Source organism: Anthonomus grandis, chromosome 22 (assembly GCF_022605725.1).
Source record: "Anthonomus grandis grandis chromosome 22, icAntGran1.3, whole genome shotgun sequence".
Classification (NCBI taxonomy): Eukaryota; Metazoa; Arthropoda; class Insecta; order Coleoptera; family Curculionidae; genus Anthonomus; species Anthonomus grandis.
This window is the reverse complement of record NC_065567.1, coordinates 12,532,158-12,557,468: the sequence shown is the minus strand read 5'-3', so window position 1 is coordinate 12,557,468 and position 25,311 is coordinate 12,532,158. Positions and strand designations below refer to the sequence as shown.

General features: G+C 33.4%; 1 protein-coding gene across 1 annotated transcript in view; it reads right to left on the bottom strand.

The window, feature by feature from the left end:
- LOC126749132 (plexin-B) overlaps positions 1–25,311 on the bottom strand; it is a 559,001-nt gene that overhangs the window by 376,038 nt on the left and 157,652 nt on the right. Inside the window, exon 2 of the mRNA XM_050458788.1 lies at positions 18,115–18,167. The gene's annotated coding sequence lies outside the window, so the exon portion shown is untranslated. The remainder of the gene's footprint in view (positions 1–18,114; positions 18,168–25,311) is intronic.

The following is a 25,311-nucleotide window of genomic DNA, read 5'->3' as shown; positions in this document are numbered from 1 at the left end:
TTAATTAAACTTTTTTCTTCAGTGACAGATTTTAGTAACAAGAATCTTGTTAAGTTTCAAAGTTAATATGAGAACAGTAGTAAATGTGTAATATAATTAATTTATCTCATCAAATTTCCAGTAATCAAATAATTAGGTCATATTTCTTTTTTATCAGAATAGATTTCTTGGTGTCCATTGTTACGTTTTCTCGAATTTTAAATAAGCTGAAATATAGCTAAAAAATATTCAGAAAGTATCCCTGTCAGAATGTCTATTACGAAAGAATATTTGAAAATTATTGCCTGATAGAAAGAAGATCGTTCTACGAAATTGTCCATTCTCATTGGTAGAAAAGATATACATTTCTAAATAATATTCTAATTACATAGACATCATATAGTAAGATTAATTTGAACAATTCATCCAGATTTATCTCCTTACATTTAAAAATATTCCAACTGAGAAAAAAAACACAAAAAAATTAACCAAAGTATATACAAATAGATATATTTCTGATGCAAACATGAAAGCAACGAGATGATGCAAACGAGAAACTGACAAAACATCGATTTACAAATAAACGCCTACGGCCTTAGTCTACATATACAGCGTAATGTATTAAGGCGTGGATGTATAAAATACATGACTAATAAAATAAACCACCCTGATTATCGTTGGTTTCGTTTTAGACTGGAACCCCAAAAGATAATAAAAAAAAAACTTTCAAAAAAATGAGGATTTAGATACCATTGCGGATGACGCAAATGTAGTCTTTATAAATATGAAGTGTATTTTCATTTATTAATATTTTAAGTTTAGTTTGTCACTTAATAGTCGTAATGTGGAGTATTATTACCGTAAACTGTTTATTGTTCTTGGAAACTTTTATTAATTTACAATAAAAAAACTTTTTGAGCTTGAGGAATGAGACTATTATGTAATACTTTTCCATATCAGCTATTCATTTTCTCATATGAATTTCGTTAAATTTTTTTGAAGAATTGATTGTTTGAGTTTATTGACTTTAAAAGAGCCTATGTTGTTTGGATCAAGGCTATTTTTTATGTTTATTCGGACTGTTATTTTTTAGTATTTTTTAGTCCTATGGTTGGAACCTTTGGTGTGACACTCAAATTACGAGACAGTTTTACCGCTAAACAATATACCAAAAAATGCATGGTATCCATTTTATGTTGAAAACGATGATTAGAGTCACTAGTTATGTATCTAGAAGTATTTGTTTGTTTTCTATAAATATCAAATTCTAACTTATGATTGTTTTTGATGACAAGTTTGGATGAACTTCGTCAACGCATCATCCACAGCTGCCATGATATTCCACAACATGTTTCTGAAAATGTCCGTCAGGAATTTGAACATCGCCTATATCATTGTTTGGCCAAAAACGGGCAACATTTTGAACACTTATTGAAATAAAAACTGATATTTTCATGTTTTTGTTTTCTATCTGAACAAATTAAGATAAACAAAGATTTTTCTAATTTTCTCGAAAACGAATCGACCGATTTAAAAAATCAAACGTCAAAATAAAAGACTTCGAAAGACCTTTTAAACAAGCTATTACTCAATACCCCTTGCCATTTAAAATTTTTAAGGGGATGACTCTGGGGGCAGAGGGTGAAAGGGGGTGAAGTAATTTTAGGGTAGAAAGTTGTCCCCCTTGACAAACCTTTTGACGTATTTCGGCGTTTTTTTTTTTTAAATAGTGGTTTTCGATAAATCCGTGGTGGGAAGTTTTCAAATGAACACCCTGTATATGAATTGATGTAATTATATTTATAATTTTTCACTTAACAGCAGTTTATTTTTTTAACCATTTAAATAAATTGACCTTCTGCTTCGGATTAGAGATCCCCTTTTAAGGGCTTTATTTCAAATATATTATATATTATAATAGTCTGTGAAGTCCAACATGCATACTGCTCCCTTATATCGGAAAATGCTTTAATTGGGATAAGGCATGACAAGAACGTGCGCTTGTGCTTTGTATATAAACAGCAGGATTAACTTGTTCACTGTTACCAACGCATAAATTACGAGGGTAGATTTTCCTAGCATACATGGTAGGAAATTTGAACAAAACCCCTTAAAATCGCGTTTATTCTTGTTTAAAATAAGATCCATTATTGTCATATATCAATGACTTAAATAATCACCTGAAAACGTAATAATTATTCATAATTCATATGTTTTACATACTATTGGACAAAGCAATAATTGAATAATACTTGTAGCATAATGTGTAGCAGTAATTTTATTTTATAAAATTCCCAATACTACACACCATTTAGAGACTGTACTGTATTTTGTTCTGAACATAGATACGCAACTACAAGAAAATATTTTGTAAAAGATTATTATTCTCTAAATGAACTTTCTTTTAAGTTAAACAGATCAGCAGTTTTTGTTATTCTGTAATCGATTTTCTTCATGTATTTCAAAAGTGTTTAACCCTTATTAAATTTTTTCGATGAAAAGCTTTTTGTGGCTTTTCATCATATTATTATATATACATTCCATCATACTAGGAAACTATACACCTAAAAACTTCAGTTTTCTTTAAAGTTTGGCACCATTTAATCGGCTCGGTATGTAAATCCGAGCTAAACTCTTTGATATTTTTATGAAAGAGTGTTTTTTTCTTGCCATTTAGACCTCATTACTTATACACCATACTAAAAAAGTAATTTAAAAAGAGTAGTTTGAATAAACATTTATGCTGTAAAACTTAAATTTTCTTACATAAGCATATAAAAAAATATGTGTGTTCTACATCAATGTAACTGACATACTTGCTTTACTTGAATAATTTTTCATAACTGTAAAGCAGTCAAAGCTTTAAATTTGGAGAAGAAATATATTGACATATGTACATACAGATCAATATTTAAGTTATTTAAATCAAGTTCATGTTTACTACCAATACATAAACTAGACTTTTCTTCGACAACTTATTTTAAAACGAAAATGAAATAGAAATGGTAAATAGGGTAGATCGACTTCCGACAGCCCAAAAAAAATAAGTTTCTTAAAAGCTACGGATATGGACGGCTAAATGAAATTACTGACGGCTAATTAGAATAACTAAAAATGTCGCTCATACCTTCGCAAAAATTAACGCTATTAAGTTAAATCTTATATAAAACATCTGTAAAGTCCTTTTGGGATACAGTGAAAAAGTTGAATATTATAAAATGAAAAAATGATTACAAGATACCTACAGCATTATCTGAAGCAAAATGTGCATAATGGCTTTGCTACTTCTAAAAAATTGAATGACACTACTTGCAAAGAAAAAATTTTCTTCTATCAAAATAACTTTCAATTTCACAAATTTACTGAATTGTAATCTTATGGATGAGATAATTCGTACTAATTCAGTAGACCATGATGGATTATTAATAAGAGATGTAATAACTTGTTTTCCATTCTATAGCAAACCTATTCTCAATATTATTAATTCTTGTATTAGAAAATCAATTCCTAGACTTGTAAAAAAAAGCTGTCAGTAAACTATTTGCAAAAGACTTAAACCGCAAAGAAGCTAAGAATCTACACCCCATTAGTATTTTACCTGTTTTGTCCAAGGTTCTAGAAAGACACATATATAATCAAATCATTTCATTTTCAAATTCCTATAAAATTATACCTGAATGTCAATCTGGGTTTAGAAAACAGTTTAGTACATCCACTTGTCTTGTAAATCTTATGAATGATTTCAGACACTGTGAAGAAAGAAAACAATTAACAACCTTATATTTACTGGATTTTAGTAAGGCATTTGACACTCTATCATGATATGCTACTAGCTAAATTAAATTTCTTTGGTTTTTCTAACACAATTGCCTTTCTAAAATTCTACCTGACCAGCAGGTTTTAATGCGTGGAGATTGATTCTCACCCCCTTATACTCAAAATCTAAATTTATTTCTGTTACTATGGCGTACCCTCAGGGATCTCTATTAGGACCCTTATTATTCTCATTATACGTAGCTAACATTTCAAAAATCATTTAGTTTCCTTGCAGTTCATTTGTGGAACAATTTGCGTCATTTTTTTAAATATTATTCTTTTTATAAGTGTGAGAAATATATAAAAAATATGCACATGCAGTGACAGTATAATGCCTAATAAATAAATGTGTTTTGAGTTGTATGTGAATTGCATTCTTTTCAGTCTCTTTTCATTTAGGTTGTGCCATATTCATATAGCTGTACTGGGTCAAGCCTACACTTACATTTTTGTTTTGCATTTAATAAGATATACCTGTATCATATTTATATATATTGGATGAGTTTCCTCTCCTGCACTTCCCTGATTCAGTCGTCGCCTGTTCTTGCCCTCTGTACATAATTTTGTAAATAAATTGTATTTTTTTTTAATTCAAGCTCTCATAAATCAAAATGAATTGAAAGAAATATTTTTACGTAAGGTTTTTTTTGTTTTGTTTTTATTTTATTTGCTTTTTTGTTGCTTTTTTTAAGGATGTATCACTTAAAAGTGCCTCTTGCAGAGGTATTGTTGAGAAACGGTTTTTATAATCATCTCAGTTGGAAGACGAAGAGTATTTCAGATTTGCTAAAAATAAGTGCAGCGTTTAAGAAAATTTTTTTTTAGAATTCACCATGTCAGTTTCGAATAGCGAATTCGATATCACCAGAATAAATAAAAAAGTTCGCTTCATGAAAAATTCCAAGTCATACATATAAATAATAAGTTTTTAAATGCACCGAAAAAATGCACCGAATGATTTTTTCACTTGACTGTTTTATCAATGATATTTATGTTTTAAACAAATACATGTCTTAAATATTCTCTGCTGCTATGAATGAATGAAGAGCCGCAATCGATGTCAACAAATTGATAAACCCAATTTTTGGACACTTTGTGCAATAAATCCGTATTCGTTTTATGAGTGCAGCGCTCTGTGTTGATTGTTGTTGATTGTCGTCTAATTTCTGTGGGTTTTTAGCATAGCCAAGCGCCTGTTCGAAGTTATTCAACAATCAATCTCCCGAATTAAAAGAAAAACGTATTTCAAAAATTTTTTCTTCAAGTCAGTGGTTTTACCAGTAGTCTGGAATGTGCCATCGTAACAAGGTATATTTTTCCTAATTGTTACTGCAAATAATCTGCATCTAAGTACTCGATCTTTTACTACTGACTACCACCATTTTTAAAACCATAAAAATCATTTTCAGCTTGTTCCTGAATTGGTTTGCTAAACGTAAGACACTCATGATGGTTAAGAGTTTCTTCGGCTTCTGTATAATGCTTATTAGCACAGTTTTGTAAGGGTGTAAACTAATATCCGCCTCAAAATACTTCAAGTTGCCATCTTGGAGAGACTCAGTTTTTGCCAACAATGATTTACCTCGATATTGGTGACAACAGCAATATTTTCGATTTAATTTTTTTTTTTGCCGGCGTTAGCATAGCTACCGGTAGGGCCACCCATGCCGGTAAGGTCTCGAAGTGCTGAAGATGAAGCTAAGAAAGTTCTCACGCAGCGTCTGATCCAGAGTGGACGGCTGCAAACAGCGTCTGTTCTTCATCTCAGGAGCGGCTGATATTCACATCTTCTAACCCGTTTAGCCAACGTGGAAGATTATGGCTAAAAACCCCCGTAAACCATGATGGATTTTAAAACAAACGAAATAGTACCCCAGGTGGGTAGATCATCGCATGACAAATCCCACACCAGTAACAAGGTCAGCCTCAAGGATTCTGGGGGAGGCAAAAATTCATCCCCTCCACTGTTAATCCAGAACAAATTTAAACCTCACCTAGCCACCTATATTATTCGAACAATGAGATCACTTGAACATCTGGAAGAATTAGAGGTGGAACTATCCCATATCAAATGGAACATCTTGGGCCTATGCAACACCAGATTACCGGACGAAAAATGCATCACACTGAAATCAGGCCACCTTTTGTATCGGAACAACAGAGAGGAAAATACACACATTGGCGGAACAGCGATAATGATTCATAAGAGTATAAAGCGGCTAGTTACTAAGATGAAATCCATATCGAGTAGAGTCATTTACATAGTATTGAAGATATCGAAAAGATATAGCGTCCAAATAATTTAAGTATATGCCCCTACAAGCTCTGCACCCGATGATGAGATAGAGAGATTCTACGATGACATTTCACAAGCGCTGACAATAGAAACAGCACACTACAAAAACATTATTGGCGATTTCACTGCTAAACTAGGAGTACCAGCGGGAAACGGAAATCAATATATGGGTAAATTCGGACTGGGTTGTACCAACGAACGAGGAGAAAAACTGATCAATTATCTCCAAAAAGAAAGTATGTACTGTATAAACTCCTTCTTCAAAAAATCAGAAAAGAGACGTTGGACATGGAGAAGCCCGAACTCAAATACGAAAAACGAGATCGACTACGTACTAACCAATAAAAAGCTTACTATAAAAGACGTTTCGGCCCTAAATCGCTTTGATACTGGTAGCGATCACTGGAGGTTGGTAAGAGCTAAAATAGAAATAAACGTGAAGAGTGAACGAAATAAGCTAATCAAAATACAACCATTTCCCACATCAAAAACAATCCAGGAAAACCGCCAAGCTGAACTCAACAAGAAATTGTCTAATATAGAAGCATTGAGCAGCTTGAATATAAATGATCTATAAAACAGAATAAGTACTGACATTAGAACGACAGCCAAAAAGATATGTGCCACTACCAAGAAAAATAATTCAAAAATAAAAAAGGAAACTAGAGAACTCATGGCGAAGAGAAGAAACTTGGAGAAAGCGACTCAAGAATACAACGAAATTAACAGATTGATAAAAAAGAAAACAAGGGAAGATTTAAGGCAATACAACACAGAAATGATAACGACGACCATCGAAAACAACAAAAACATGAAAGTACTGAAAACACGTAATAATGATGGACGCCTCCAAATACATCAACAAACGGAAACATCAAAGAGGACAGTAAAGATTTAATGGATATGCAACAATCACCGTTAAAATCTCGGAAGAGATAGAAACAAACAAAATTCAAATAAAAAGAGGAGTAAGACAAGGGGACACCATCTCCCCAAAGCTGTTTACACTGGCACTGGAAGACGTTTTTAAAACTGTGAACTGGAACGAGAGAGGCATCAAAATTGACGGCAAACATCTGAGCCGTACTCTTTAGCCAGAGTATAATAGAATTACAGGAGATGTTGGCAGAACTTCAAAGAGAATCGAAAAGAATGTGTTTAACCATGAATTAAAATAAAACAAAAGTCATGTCACCTGACAATATTCAAGTACATATAGAAGACCGAATTATTGACAACGTCGAAGAATATGTATATTTGGGACATTGCATCAAATTGGGCAAAGAAAATCAAACTGCCGAAATAAACAGACGTGTTCGTTTGACATGGGCAGCCACGGGTAAACTGTCACACGTCTTGAGAAATGAAACTATTCCAATTAATTTGAAAAGAAAGGTCTTCAATGCCTGCTTACTGCCCGTGATGACTTACGGAATAGAAACCATGACACACACTGTTAAATCAGCCAACAAGCTTAGGACCACCCAAAGAGCCACAGAGCGGATGCTGCTAGGAATAAGCCTGAGAGACCATATCACAAACGAGAGTATTAGTAAAGAACTAAGTTGAAGTTGAAGACGTCATAACACGCATAGCCCACCTGAATTGCAGCTGGGTAGGACACGTCGCCCGACAGGACGACTTGAGATAGTCAAGACACATCGTTCAATGGAGACCTCGCATACATAAACGCAGCGTTGGCAGACCACAGTTACGCTGGCTCGATGATGTCAAAAACAAAGTGGGCAACAGATGGCACCAACTGGCACAGAATAAAGAAATATGGAGGAATATAGGGGATACCTATGACCAGGAGTGGACTGTGAAGGGTTGCTGAAAGAAGAAGAAGAAGATTAAATTTTTCATCGCAAAGCAGCAATGACATTTCTGCCGAAATATGTAATAATAATATGAATGAAATTCGACCAATTTCGTGTTGATTAGTTGCACTTTTTACTTAGAGTTACAATCAACTTAACCCCATATTTTGTTTAAACAAAAGTCAAATATTACATTGATTTGGTGTATTATAACCATTTCTCATTAATTATATTTTGCCATATACTTATTGTTAATAAGAAAAACGGGACTATATGCACAGGCCTAATGATTTCATAACAAATCATCCCGGGTTATTAATGTCGGTCTTTTGAAAGTGCCATCAGATGCTATGGCTCATTAATACCATTAAAGTTATCCCTCATAAAGCTTTAAATGGTATTTAATGATGCTATTTGTTCTTGTGCAATGTGTTATTTATTTCCAATATTGCGTGTGTGTGCTATTCAAATAAATAGCGTGCCGGTCGCCCGCCCCTATATTCATGCTAATTAATGTCCGACCCTCCCATACCAAACTAAAAAGGGTTGCTTGCTGCTTTCAAGTCGAGTTCAGCAGTGATATCGGACAAAAATATATTGCACACTTCTTAGACAATGTCGCAGAATTGCAAAACCACATAAATCATGCTTTGTTTCGGAATAACGATTTATTTTATTTGTTTTGGAAAACTAGGTACCTCACAGAATGATTATCTGAAGTTTGCATTTAATATAAATTGTAAAAACGCCAAGCTAGTATAAATGAATATTATTCATTCTAAAACATTTAGAAGTTAATGAAGAATTTTTATATTTTACGTCGCTTTAGTTATCATTAGATATCAAATATTAGTTTTTAAATCAAATTTCTTTCTTTTTCTAAAAAAATGTAAATATGTAAAAATTATATGCATTTATGTGAAAATGTTTAGAATGTAGATTAAATGTTGGAGGACCAGTTAGCTCCATGGAAGAATCCTGCCTAAATATAGATTTATAGCTCTTATTTGCAAAAAAAAATATTCAGGGACATCATATTTGCTGACAAATCGAGAATATCTTCAAGTGACTATGTAGATTTATTGTATAAATAATGCATTATTACAAATTAATAACTGGTTTTAATGTCTAATTGAAAGAGATTTCGTAAATTTTAACTATAATTACTTATTAGTCAGTTCCAAGAAATCATCCCGAAAGTAGTAAAGCTATGCCATATTTACATAAAAGATGAAAGTGTATATTACATATATACACTTAAAATCATTACATAGCAAACGGACGCTTCTAGGGATGAATAAGCAACTGAACACTCATTGTACTAAAATTAATTTTAAGTAAATTAATTTTAATTTTAAGAAAGTAATAAAGCTATACCATATTTAAATAAAAGATGAAAGTTTGTATTATGTATATACACTCAAAATGATTATATAGCAAACGGATGCTTCAAGCGATGAATAAGCAACTGAACACCCATTGTAGTAAAATTAATTTTAGTAATGTATACGGTATATAAGTACATCATATAAAAATTATTATAATATAAGAGTAGTATATTAAAGTCAAATAATATAATCTAATTGAGTGTATGTTAAGTTCTAAAGTTTTGCTATCAAAGCGGTTTTTCACATCAGCAATTATGCAAATAGAAATTAACGAATTTATTCCACTAAACTGTTGATCTTAATAATTCGTAAATTGCATTGAAAAGGCATACAAATAGCATTCCTGCTATGTATACAGATATGACATCTCCCATATAAACTCGCATTTCCTTTGAATTGTATCAAATTTACCAATAGCGAATATGCAAAGACATTCCGCGATCCGCTAATTCAACGCATTTATTCCTCGGGGCGCAAAGATGATAATCTTTAGGTCTAGATTACCATTACCCGTTTCAGCGTTAAGTTCTGCAGTAAAAAGTACGCAAATAGCGATGCAACCAATCCACGCAACCCCACAGACTTAACGATGGATCGACCTTAAGCTAAAAGCCAAAATGTATGAAGAAGAATCGCAGTAAGATATGTATGCAATTCCTGTAGATAATTTTTTTAAGTCTAATTAACGTTAGATAGATTTTAGATTTTAACGCCTCACGTTTAAACGTTTAGTTCTAATTTTCTTTAGATGCTACCAACTACAGGGGAAAAACAAAGTTAAGTAATCAATAAAGTTATATTTTGGTGAAATAGTAAGTCCTGTTTGTTTAGAAGCAGAAACCTTGATGTAAGTTTTTAGTCCTTAAGATCTATATATTCTACTGAAAACTACCACGGATTACAGCGTTGTATGTCAAAATAAAAAAACTAAACATTCGTTAAAAAAGACATAAATTGATTTGAGCCAAATGTCAAACATTTTCCGACTCAAACATATCAAAAAACATGTTAAAAAGAAATCAAAGAACGGTAAAAAAAGTAACTGATTCTAAATTGCCCGCATTGCTAAAAAATAGAATTTTTGTCTCCGTAACGTTGGAGGTTGTCTATCATTCCAAGACATCTTTGTGATTTGTGCTAAACAATGATGTAATGATCCCTGTCCAAGCTTTCCCCATGCAATTTTTTAGATTAAAAAGATAATTGGGATAATTTATACTTTTATAAGTTTTAGCTTAAAGCCCGTGTTGAGGAGACGAGTGGCACCGGACCTAATAGGTGTCTTTTACGGTACCTCCAGGAAACCAAACAAAACCATCGAGTATGAAGCCGTACGTCCGTACGGGGGCACTGCGGACGCGGACCTCTTTTCCTCCCTACTCGTGATCTCTTATGAACTCGAGTAACAAAAAACCACCAGATGCTGCTGGATGTTGTGGACAGGGGGGGGGGGGGCAACCTGCGGACGGTCCAAGAGAAGAGAGGGCAGTAAAAGGAAGAAAAGGAGAAACTGAAAAACTAACTCAGCAGGTCAATAAGACTCAATAAGACTCAGACTAGTTAACGATAAGGTACCCGGAGCGCAGAAAATGCGCATACGGAGAGAAAAAAATGGCAGTGAGCACTTAGACAGCTAAAAAGCCAAAGAAGTGCCCAACGGAGAAGGCGCAGGAGAGTGAGGAACGCTCAACTAAATAGCTGTCAAAGCGATCCAGGAGCACCATCGTGCGACCTGGTAGCTATAGAGACACTGTGGCGGGGATAAATAGCGGTAACAAACCATAGGCACCCGGAAACATTCTTGAGCCAGGAGTAAAGTAGGCTGGTTCAGGAGAAGCTTGGAGAGGGAATGGACTCTTTGGCGTCAACCAGCCAGTTCAATACAGTTCCTGGAGGCCTTGTTCTCCGCAGGGGTTCTATAAATGCGCGACCGCGCATACTAAGGAGTGGCTGTCGACGAACATCGGCAGGTTCAAGAACATATATTTTTTTTTTATGGTAAACACAAGCACAAGAGGAAAGTCCTATGTCACTCTTGGAGTGGTGCTTGCGCGAAGATATTTGTGGGCATTTATCTTGAATCGCTGTAGGTTGTATGCGTCGGGAAATATGTGAGGTGGAAGCCCGTTCCACAAAGAAGATGTTCTCCAGATGAATGAGTCCCGATACAGCGACGTCCTTGGGATAGGCAGGTGGACTCGATGTTGATGAGCCGCAACTGCTAGACGCGTCCTTCTTGCCGGAACAGCCCTGGGTGGAATCAGGCCTGCCAGCTCAGAGGAGCACTTACCGTGATAATAACGGTAGAATAAACAGAGATCAGCCACCTTTCTCCTGTGCTCCAGACTATCCAGACTCTTTGTCAGTTCTGGTTTGTCGATAAGACGAATAGCTCTCTTCTGTATAGAATCCAGCAGGTTTAAACTATGCTTGGGTGCAGAGCTCCAGACATGCGAGCAATACTCGAGGGAAGGGCGTATTTGAGCCTTATAAAGAGTCAGCAGCTGTTCTGGTGTATACAGTTTTTTCGTTTTGAAAAGCACTCCGAATTTTTTGGAAGCCGCCCTGGCGACCTCGGCAACGTGGTCATGCCAGGACACACTGTTGGTGACTTCGACTCCTAGAAGATGTAAAGATGATTTCATTGGCAATGTTTTCCCTGCCATAACCAGCTCCGGGCCACCAAGGTTAGTCTTCATCGTAAATACTGCAGCCTGCGTTTTTTTAGCGTTAAAATTGACCAAATTGTTATCGCCCCACTCCAAGATTGCTCTAATATCGTTGTTGGTTGAAGCTACTTGTTGCTGCCTAAGATATTGGAAGGGATTGTGCTTTAATCTATTGAGCCCAAGGACCTTGCCAAGAGACCAAAGGTCATCGGCTCGATCTGCGGCCATGCTGAAGAAGAAAGACCATGATGAAGAAAAAAGGGTCAGGATCCGTCTCAAGGCACAGAACCTGGACTTAAAGATGGAAAACTGGCAGACTCTTTTGTTTTAGGGGCATATTAGCAGTGAGATAATAAATAAGAAGGGGAGCCCGAAGGACTTTGTAATCGGATCGGCATACCTTCCTTATGATGACCCAAGGCCTGCACCAACAGGAGCCGTAGAGAGACTGGTGAGAAGCTGCAGGCAAACAGGAACTGAGTTGCTCGTCGGATGTGGTACAAATGCACATCATCACACTTGCGAGAGCACCAATACGACACGAACCCCAGAGGTGAGTCACTATTTCAATTTATGATGGCAAACAACTAAGACATTGTAAACAAAGGTAATAACACTACTTTTGTAACAAGACAAAGAAGTGAGGTTATAGACTTAACTGTATGTACTAATTATATAAATACTTTTATTAAAAACTGGCATGTATCCATGAAGGAGAGTTGCTCGGACCATAGATACATTTGTTTTAAAATTACGGGTGTTAACCGGGAAATAACAACTTATCGAAATCTGAAAACCAAAGAGTAAAGACCTTGAAAAGAGGAAAACTGTTAAAAAAGAATTTAAGAATTCCAAATACAGTAGCAGTAGGCAAACCTATATGACATCTCTAACTAACTACAATAAGTGGCTAGGACAGGCAAAAGGGGACTCTTGGAGGAAGTACTGCGAGGAACTGGAAAGTGTTCCAGACTATTCTCAACTGCAAAAGGTTCTTGCCAAGGAGTAAGCCTGCACGATTAGCTCTCTATGCAATAGTGAGTATATACGATGGTGAGTATCCAACCACTCAAAAAGAAACACTGACCGAACTTTTTTCGGTACATTTTCCTGGACACGGTATAAAAGATAATATAACTAGCAGTCAGGATACAAAACGACGTCAATATAAAGCACGTCGAAAGGACTGGAGAGCTACAAAGAAAGTTGTGACATATGAGTAGATAAAATGGGTCATCATCTCATTTGAGCCCTACAAATCTTTGTCATCGGATGGAATCGCTGTCCCAGATGGAATCATTCCAGCAATGGTGCAAGGACTAGATGAATAAATAAATAAACTGACTGAGATAATAAAAGCCAATTTAGCTTATGGATATATACCTTTAAGATGGAGGCCGGTACGGGTTGCTCTCACATCCAAGATCGGAAAAACTGACTACTCTCAAGCTAAATCTTTTACACCGATAAGTCTTGCGCCTGTTCTTCTGAAGACACTAGAAAAACTGTTCGACACATTAGGGACGGACCATTGGTTGAAAACCCTTTGCTGCAAGACCAATGTGTTTACACCGCAGGCAAATCTACTGAGACGGCATTGTATAGGCTCTTAACTATGGCAGAGAAGACTCTGGAAACCAAAGAGGTGTTACAAGCTGCCTTCCTGGATGTCAAAGGAGCTTCCGACAATACACCATTACTGTAGGAGAATTTGGGATAGATGAGCGATGGTGCAGGTGGATAGACTGCTTGCTCAGAAGCAGGACAATAAGATGCGAAGTGCTGAATGAAGCTCTGGAACGCTCTGTAAGTCAGGGATGTCCACATAGAGGTGTTCTGTCGCTGAAAGAAAGATAAATTGTACCACCAAAAGACGAAAGATTGAGGACTTCGGGCCACTAATCTTGAATGGTAAAGAAATTCCTATGTTAGGAGAGATAAAATATCTGGGGGTTATCTTGGACTCCAAATCAAGCTGGAACCAACATCTCGACAAAGTAACCAAGCGGATCTTAAAGGAAATATTATTCTACAGAAAATGCGAAGTACTTTCTTTTTTGTACGTAAATGGATCTTTATTAATTTAAAAAACAGAACGTACAAATCCACTATAATACAAACTTCCTAATAATTCAGAACAATTAAACTCCCTTCCGAGTTGTGTAACCTAAAATCATTTAATTAGAATGATTTGACTTATTAATGGGACCACTTTATAAACACAGAAGCCTATATAAACACAATCGAAATGCCGCATATAGGATAATAATAATTGACAATTGGTGATTCAAGATCCCTACGACGGACGCTTACCCCAACAGTGGCAGAATGTCGACAATAACCATTCAAAATTTTACTCAATATTTATTTCAAGATTTTATTTCGTTTGATTAAATTGAGCGACGAGCGCCTAATGAAATTATATTTTATAGAAACTTTACTAGATGGCGTATGGCTTATTTTCATTTGCCTGGAGCTTATATTTAGATGAAATAACGGTAGATTTGGACTGTCCCTGGAGATATTTTTACCTTGTCGACTTGTTGATTTGCCAATTGAGGGAGCAGCGATCGAACGTGGCGCGGGACAGAAACCCATCAATAATTCAGGCGTGATGTAAGCATGTTCTTTAGCCCTCCTATGTTTACCTTTAATTTCCACTAGGGTATGCGAAGTATATTAATTTAAAAGGATCTTTATACAGTGTACTATAATGGAAATTAATGAATTGACTGAGAAAAGCCGATAAGCCTAATGAATTTATAACTATAGAGTTAAATTTAAGGTCCTGTTCATATTATGTTGTAACTAGCAATTAAGACATTAAGGAATATAATCTTGGTGTCGTCCGCAAAAATAGTAAAAGAAGGAAAGTTTGTAAATGAGGTTTTTAGATGACTACATATTGAGATATAGTATTTGAAAACAGAATAGCTTTATTTTGTAATTAATGGTTTATAAGGTGTCTGCGGCCAAAACGCAAATCATTCGAACAAATATAAATAAAAAACCTTAATTAATAGTCCTAGAAAAAGTAGAGGCTGAAACCCTTAAAAAATTCAGTCTACTAGTGTAGATATTTTTTTTTAACTTATTACATGCCCGTTATAGATTATAGAAACCTAAATTCGCATTCTGAAGCCCGAATATCTAATGACGGTGGTATAATTTTATATAATGCCAAGTATTTACTTTTTTTTGTGTCTTGTCAATGGTCGACTGTATATAAGTTTTAAAGGCTGATAACTAATTATTATTAACAGGTTGTAGCCTTAGAACACAGAAAGGCAAGAACTAGCATTGCCGTGAAATTGTAGGCAGTTTGTTTGCTTGTAATATCACTGATGCAATGTTACCAAATGCTTATGTCGAACTGTTAAAAAAATACTTTATAATATCATAAAAAATTGTCACCTATTTTGACAGGCAAAAAACAGTACTATTGTTCCTCTTTAATAAAATATGACGCATTTTTTTAAAAATAAACTATGATAGATTAGAGTCTATACAGAAGTTAATATCCAAAATTAAATGAACGTAGATAACATATATTAAAGAAAAGCGCAACAACATCACAACGCCGCTCGATCGTATTGTGGATGCTACAGACACAAAAAATCTTTACCAGTGACGTCGACAAAAAATATTTACATGGTAAATATTTATTAATAATAAATTATTCTTTAAATATAAACAATATTACCGTTTATGAACTCTTAATGCGTTTTTTTAACATACTTCATTGGTGTAAAGATCTGATCTAATAAAAAGCATTATTTTAGGGAAATTAAATATTTTACAATTATTATAGATTTCTTATCAATTATATATTTAAAAAAATATATATATTTGAATTTAAAAATATAAAGATTCCTGTATTTTACACACATTTCATATTCAAGTTTTTAATTAGGATTATTTCTATGATCCCCTATTCTACGTATGAAGAATATGTACGAAGCTTGAAATTGATCTTTTTTTATTAATACACATTAAACAAAACAAAATAAACTTTGAAACTCCGATACTAATTGTATTAACTTGCGCTCTATTACCGTTTAAGTGTGAAATTTTGGTATTTCTTGAGAAAAATTGAAAAAAGGATTGGCCCAAGGATGGAGCCCTGGGGCACGCCAGAAGTCTCTAAAAAACCAGAATATAATGGGGTAGCATTATAAGAAACAGGTTGATATCTATCTCTAAGATAATTAGCAATCAACGCGCATGCCTCCTCCCCTAAACCAACAAATGACAAAATATTTATTAAAAGACCATGGCTCAGAGTATCAAAGGCCTTGCTATAGTCAAGCATTACTAGTAATGTTAGTTTATTGGAATCAAATGCTGATAAAATATCATCAGTTATAGAGGCCAATGCCGTACAACAGCTGTGGTTCGATCTAAATCCTGATTGTGTCACTGGTAAAACTGAATTGTCTTTAACATATTTCTGAAGCTGCATTTCCATTACTTTTTCTAATATTTTTGATAGCATTGTAAGAATGCTTATTGATCTCAGATCGCTTAATGTAAGAGGATTTAACGTCTTGGGTAAAGGGCTAACTTTCACTTTCTTCCACATTGAAGGAAAAACAGAATTTTCGAAACAGAAGTTTATGATATGGACAATATAAGGTAGTAGAAAAGGCAGGCATAGTCAAATGGTAAGTATATTAATTTCATCAATGCCCATGGCAGTAGTTTTTATGTTATTAATAACCTTTACAATATCATACTACGACACGGCTAAAAACCTAAAACTCGTTTGAAAATTGAAATAAGTTATTTTTAACACTTAAAATAATTTAGAGTATTTTTATTTAAATTAATTTTTGGAAGAGAGTTAATTTTTTCAAGATTTTTAGGAATATTATTTCTATTCTGTTTATTTTTTAGGTTAAGTAATTTTATTAAAGACCAAACATCTTTTGTAGCAGTTAATTGTAAGTTAAAATATTATTTTTTTTCATTACGTATTGCAAGAGTGGTCATATTTCTTAGGAGTTTATAACTATTCCAGTCATCAATACTTTATTTTTTTTGCAATTTGCTAGCATTCTATCTCTATCCTGCATCATAGCCCTTACAGCGGCAGTCAACCATGGAGCGTACGGCTTGGTAATGCGAAATTTTATAGGTGGTGCATGTAAATTAAGCAAGGCAACTATATTGTCGGTTATAAAAGAAATTTTTTGATCAACATCTGTTAAATGATATATATTGTTCCAGGGTATAGACCGAAGATCCGACTCAAACTGTCGCAGATTTATACTTTCGAAACAGCGTGTTGTCTTAAAAATAGGCGTACTCTTGGTTGAATAAAACACAGTCTTTATAAAAATAAGTTCATGATCACTTCCATCATATAATGATGGTTCTCCCTTGACACGATGTTATGACAGTATCGGTATTTACTTGTGAAAAGATCGTCTTAATCACCTGTTTTCTATAGTGCGGCATAAACGGCATAAGTTTTTTCCATCACCGTAACAGTTCACAAAAACACTCAAATGAGACATTTTTTTCAACCAAAAACGTAAGAAAACACACAGAACTTCACAGATGCCTAGTGAAAACATAACGTCGTTTGACATTTCGGACATCACTGATATTTTGGTTGTTGTGTTGCCATTCCAAGTTTTTGAAAAGCAGTTTTAGGAACAAAAATACTCTCATATTGTTTGTTTGAAGGTATTATTTTTGCTCCTATAGTAGTTTATATCTATTTTACTTTTTATTTAATCCCTATCTAACACAATTAATAAGTTAAATTAATATTATTATATGTATTAATATATAGCTGAAAATTTCCTATTTTGAAACTATTTCGATTCGGTGAATATTTTTGTAAAGAAAAAACACCCTTACCCTTGAGCACATGTTGACCTCAAACAAAGTCATTGTTTATTGTTTCTAGTATTTCAATGTTCTAAGGTTTTACCTTTTATAAAAGAATTACTTGTTATAAAATAATACAATTGGAAAGCTGAACAAATTCAAAATAAATCAAAATGAATAAGACCACTAAGGCTCTCCGCCGCAATAACTTCCATCAACATAAGAAAAAAGATATGGGTTGGCGTGCGACGCAAATGAGATATAGGCCATATGCTGGGCCCAACAGTGTGCCATATAAATATACATACCACAAGTAAATTACGACTGCGTCAAGCTCTGTAATTGGAAGTTGCCGACACACCTGCAAAGAAATTTTTTTTAGCGTTGGCTCATCAAAATTTTCATTTATTTATTTGACCATCGTCAAATAAAAGTTTTGGTACTAATTAATAGATAAATTTTAGTAATATTGCATTTGACAAAATACCTACATAATTCAAAGAACAAATATTAGAAAAATAATGTAATAAATTTTTTTTAATAGCCTTGTGTCGAGCACATTTAGCCACAAGTTCCAAATGGAACAACGGTATTCATGTTATATGATGGCTCTTATCTCACAGCCACCTATACACCTGTGTCTTAAACAAATTAGAAAAACTCATTGGTTCACTTAATTATATAAAAACTTATATCTATAACTCTCTGTAATATAGATATCTGCTTAAATCAATTATTTTATTATCTGTGCTTATAATACTTATTTATTTTTATATATCTACTACCAAATAGGAAAGAATAGGACATTGACTTTTGAACATTTTAGAAATTTTATATGAACCATCTTATCGACAGCTCGAAAAATGGAACCTCACATAAAATTTCGGTATTACAGTTGGATCGTCTGAATGTGTGCGAAAATGAGAATTATTTATTCTAAAAAATCATGATCAACTTTTTTGAGGAGCAATTTGAAACTACCTAAAATTAAAAAAAAGTACTTTAATATTTAACTTAATAATTTTCTAGCAATGTATTGCTAGCACGAATTTTTAATCTTGCGTTTTCAATATACTTTGAACTTTATTGACTTACTTAGATTATTTAACTAGATTGCTTTAACTTCTGAAAATAAAATTTAATATAAAACTTTAGCAGCAAACCCGGTAAATTAGTAAAAATTTTAAAAGTTAAAAAGTAGACGTGTGTAGGGTTCGAAAAGTTTAAAGATTAAAAAGTTCTGATCTTACGGCAATCTTCATGACCCGGTTGGCTTAATTGGTTAGAGCGTAGACACGGATAACTAAAATTTGTGATCCAGCACAATATGTACTTTAAACACTATTTTTTCTCAAAAAAAAACATAAAGGAACTAGATCTCTTTAAATTCTTGTCATTTCATTAATTACATGTGTTATAGACTTCGATTCCTACAATCAAAGATCTGATAGAACTTAATCCTCATCCTATTCTAGTAGAAATGGCCGTAGAAATGCACTACTTTAACTTTTTCTTTTAAATTATTTTTTGTCTCTCTTCAATAAGTTATTGCATTTCTGATATTGACTAAAATACACACAGTTTTGGTTTACACTATATCGTCAATATTGTTCACTTTCGGGAGTAATCCCAATGGGAATAATGAGAACTTTTATTCAGAAACTGAAGACCTACAAGATATTATTGACAAAAATGACAAGGCCTAGTCTCACAAATTGAATAGCATATCTTTAAAATTACTTATCGACTCCTCTAATTTAACTATGTGGGGACTTGGTTATGTGAAGACGTATTAATCAAATGCCGGATAGAAAAAGCTAGGAGCTTAATCATGAAATTCAAAAACGTCTTTATAAACTCTAACTTTTATGAATTCTTGAATCTTATTATGAGCTTTAACCAAAATTTCAGAATAAGGTTCACAAAATAAGAAATATGGAGCATACTATACTAATGTATAGTATCGAAGGCTGGACATTGAAGATTAATGCAATAAATAGGCTGGAAGCATCTGAAATATGAATCTATCAAAGAATCTTGAAAGTCCCATCGACAACCAACTAGGAAGTTTTAAGGACGATAGGAAAAGAACGGCAATCGCTGGGCACCATCAAAAAAGGAAAACAGCGTACCTGGTACATAAGTTATACAACAAAGAGTACTATTTCTATTAATAACTATTAATAACTAATAAAAAGAAAAATAGAGGGAAGAAGGGGTTTGGGCATAAAGAGAAGAACGAATAGGAATAGGAACCACAAGAGAATTAATTCACAGCACCAGAGATAGGAAAAAATGGTCACAAGTGATCACGAAGATCTAATACACAACAGCGGAAGATAAGGTAATAGACTCCTCATGCTTTAATATCAATGATACTTGAGATACTCCTGAGAATAGTGTGAAATCCTTAAAAAACGAAAAAGTTTGGTAATTTTGCAGATTTCTACCGCAGTACGTGATAATAAAATTTGATAAGAGCTTAAATATCTTTTTAATGGTGAATTCCTATTAACGCACAAATAAGCACTCCCTCCTATTATCTGTTAGTGGTTAAAATAGCCTAATTACTAAATAGAAACCTAACAATACCATTTTATTACTATTTGCCTCAAGTTGCATCAAAATATCTACATTTTAAATAAAAGACTTAAGATTAGAGTTATAGACGTTCTTGAAGTCTTACTGTTCGGACCAAAAACTGCTAAGAAAAGATTATCACATCTCCTTAACTTGCAGGTAAATGGAGACATTTTATTATGTCGCAATACCTGTAAAAATTTGGGCTTATTAATTAATACTGGTCTTAGAATCTCTGAACACATAAATCATTGTATGAAACAAGCCTATTCCAACCTCAAACTTACTCTGCGACTCGCTGGTGCTCTCGCATTTTGATTTTTGTTGTTCAGTGTGCCATATTTGGTACATATGGAGAAAAGGCAGATACAATTAATACAAAATTGATGGAATAAGAAAATATGACAGGGGAGTAAATGCAAAACGGAGAGAAATATACTTCATAAAATAGTTCGGTATCACAAAATAATAGTCAAGAAACTTTCTTCATATCTGTATCAAAAAGCCGGATTTAGATATGACACTTGTAACTTAGACCTAAGGCACAAAAATATAATTTTTTCTCCTGTACATGCAACTAGTCTATTCGAACACTCATTTCTTACCAGATTTCTAAATATGATAACAAAGGCCATTAATGTGTATTTTTTTAGATAAATTCTTGTTGGCATTATTAATGTGAATTCTTAGTGATGAAAATTAGAATAGACAGATCTGTATTAGCCTAGAAACTCATAAAGGGAATAAAACCTTTTTGAGCTAAAGAAATGGCTTTTAGTCTAAAAAGACTTGGAACTTCCCACAGTTCTGTTAATTTTTACGTCATTCGTAGATTACTATAAATTTAATTTCATTAATAAAAAAAAAGAACAAGTCATATAGGAATAGGAACATAGTCAAGATATTTCGTCAGTTAGAAAGCAGACAAAAAAAAAATGGTACTTGCCGAAGGGCGTTTCTGCTTATTGGTTTCTTTAGGGCAAAGCAACCAAAAACCCCAAACAAAAGAAAAAATAGTAAGGAAAGTCATGAGGTATGTTAGGATAATCGTTATTTACTTCAACATTGCCCACTACAAACTAAATTAATTTTGGCAACGTTTTTGATAGATGGGTATTATTATTTTCAGGGCTATATTTTCAAAAAGTAGTTGTCTTGTAGTTTTTCCTTTTTAGATTCTGCTGATGAAATGTGATAATAAATTCTCCATATTTTTTTCTTGTAAAGCAGTCTAACTATTTTGACCCTACTAAAAAGAGCCTAATCGATTTTATCATTCGTATGACCGTATTTATAACCAAAATTAAACAAATGTATATATAAAATAATAAATAGATTTATAAAGGGTATTTCAATAAGAGCGCAAGATTTGAGTGTTCCATCAAACGTGGTTTTCTGTAGCAAAGTATTGAAATATTTTATTTTCAATACCATTATTGTAAAAATGTGGTGGTATTTCATTGATATACCATCTAATTTCGGCTTTCAATGCTTCGACGCTTGCAGGCTTCTTGGTATAAACCTGGGACTTCAGGTAACCCCACAGTTAGAAATCTTAAGGCGAAAAATCGCAAGAGCGTGAAGGCCAAGTGCTCAATTGCCAAATGCTCATCAAATCGAGAAATGACAAGACCTGGAGCAAACTCGTGGAAGATCGTCAATGGTTCACGAAAGGTGTGACGTGTAGCACCGCTCTGCTGAAACCACATGTCGGCAAGACCAATAGTAGCAAATGAGGTACAAGAAACTATATTATAGAACGATAACGTTCGCCATTCATCGTTACTGCATTATCTTTTTCGTTTTCGAAGAAAAACAATTCAATTATTTCTCCAGACCATAACGCACACCATAGTGACCCGTTGTAGATTATTGGTTTCTGATGAATTATTCGTGGATTTTATTAATCCTGCGAATGTTTTGCCTATTAACGCCTAAAGCCGCCGAGGTGAGTGTGGGTCTCATTACTCCAAATTATTTTGTTTGCAAAATCAGCAGCTTGATCAAAGATCCAATTGGTGAATTCTCTTCGCTGTTCATAGTCTGCTGGCACCAGTTGTTGAGTAAGTTGAATATTGAAGATATGCTACTTTAGTGAGAATTTGCTAAAGAGTACCTGTTAAAATGTCAACTTTTTGTTTCCGATGACGAATTATGTTACACTCTCGCAAACTGCCGTGATGGTTTGTTCTGAACGACTATAAGCTCCTAACGGAACCAGTAGGTACTATCGAATTTTTTAATTAATCTTTTCAAAGAAGATGAAGTAGGAACATTATTTCCACCAAACATTGGACGCACTTTACGAATAGTGGCAATTAAACTATGACTATTTTGATAATAATTCTTGGCAATCAGAACACGTTGTTCTACCGTGTAATCTACTAGTTTCCTCCTGTCAACTTCCGATCTGTCACATCATAATCCTGTGACATTATGATTGTAAAACGTGGCGCCTAATTCAAATCTTGCGTTCTTATTAAAACACGCTTTTAGAATTTTAGATTTTTTTTACAAAATTATATATGTGATTCCAATTTTCAAACCTTTTTAATTCTCAATACTCTACAATCTAAATGCTGAAAAGTATCACAATACCTACTTGTTAACATTTAAAAGAATAATTATAAATTTTATCTGTGAAACAGAATATTAAAAATGTACTAAGAAAAAATATGGCATAAGCCTCTTAATGAAGAATAAACAACGCAGAGTTACCCGCCTTGCACCAATGTATGTTCTTTTGAAAATATTGGTTCCCCAGTCAAGCTTTGCATTAGCCAGTCCAGAAGGGTGACCAAAATACAATTAAAAATTAATCCTAAATTAATTTAATTCAAACGGGATATTTAAAAGCTGCAGACCTATCCCCCTTTGTTATTTATCATCAACTTCCATTTTTACTTTATCTCCGGAACGCCACAGGGAGAAAATCAATATTTTGCCTTTTCTGGCAGGCTTTTAATGAAATTATTGTTTTAAAACCTATTCCAGAAATTATATATCAGTAATTATTAGACAATTTCAGAGCACCTTTTATAATAAAAAATAAAACGCTCTTTCTAGTGTTAATATTTGTAAAAATTTACTAAAATCCAGTTATAATTTTTGCAGAGGCGTAATTTAAAAACGGTACTTACTTTAAAAACATGCTTCGTATTTAAGTCAAGTCGATAATGGATTCAAATGTAGTGAAAAGACAAGTCTATCCTTCGGTAACTTTGCCCTCATGCCAAGCTAAAGTTGTTAGGAAAAAAAAATAAGTTTTAATCAATAAGGTAATTGTTTTATTAATATTTTTAATTCTGCTACTATCGTGCGATTAAATGGAAATACCTGATAGTGAAAACACCTTTTACAGCCTGATCATACTATTGGGTAAATACTCAGACTCAGTCATCAAAAGAAAATTTATTTTCTTTGGTGCTTTGCATCCACAGTTGTTTAAATACACTTATCTAGATATACGTATATAGTATACGTATATCTAGATAAGTGTATCACATGATTATGATGTGACAGATCGGAAGTTGACAGCAGGAAACTAGTAGATTACACGGTAGAACAACGTGTTCTGATTGCCAAGAATTATTATCAAAATAATGCAGACTGCAGCGCTGCAGCGGCGTAATTTAAAAACGGTACTTACTTTAAAAACATGCTTCGTATTTAAGTCAAGTCGATAATGGATTCAAATGTAGTGAAAAGACAAGTCTATCCTTCGGTAACTTTGCCCTCATGCCAAGCTAAAGTTGTTAGGAAAACAAATTAAGTTTTAATCAATAAGGTAATTGTTTTATTAATATTTTTAATTCTGCTACTATCGTGCGATTAAATGGAAATACCTGATAGTGAAAACACCTTTTACAGCCTGATGATACTATTGGGTAAATACTCAGACTCAGTGATCAAAAGAAAATTCATTTTCTTTGGTGCTTTGCATCCACAGTTGTTTAAATACACTTATCTAAATATACGTATATAGTATACATAAATCTCCAGATGCTATAAAAAATATGAGAGACGAGAATTTAGAAAAGCATTTTGCAATAATTGGATCTTGTCAAATTTGCCAATTAGAATGTATATTTTTGAATTATTTATTACAAATATTTACTATAATCTATATCCAGAAATGTTTCTTACAAATACGAAAAAAACACAAAAATTTACAAAAGTCTAGTCTAACCCTAAACAAGTCAACCTCTACTTCTTCTAACTATTTCTACTTCTAAGATAATTTAACTCATTCAGTCTTTCCTTCCTACAACTTACAATTACTTGAAAATGCCAAACATCGCGCGTTCAATCTAAACTTTCTGCATTATAAAGCAAAGAACAGATTATACTAATTGCTCTGTGTAATCGTTATTGCCACTTTGTACTAAACTTAATAATCAGGCATCACACTATAGCGAACTTTGCAAATTATTAGCTTTATTGTTTTATTACTTTAGGGTTTTTGTATTATCAACGGTAGCAAATTCTCGTTACTAGATAATTCAGTGCTTTTGGCAAATTCTCATATCCTAGCTTTACTTGGTAACACTTAGCACCCTCTACAGATGTATTATTACAGGTTTGGATTATTACCAATATAAACACACAGGCATAAAATTCCTCTAAAATGTTGATTTCCGATTTTCAAAGCATTTTAAAGAAATTTTATTTTACTCTTTCCCAGAACTATCATTGCAAGATCCTTTTTATACATTTATTTTTTTTTAGCATCAGACAGAAAATTACAGTAAAATTCAAAAGGTAAATGTCATTAAAAAATTAAAGTTGTCGACATACTCGTAAATAGTTTTTAATAAAAAAGAAAATATTTTAAGGGATAATAATAAAAATAAAATCCATAATATCGAAATTAATAACTGTTGAAGTTATTAATTAATTTAAATTTAAAATAAAAAAGGCGTTTC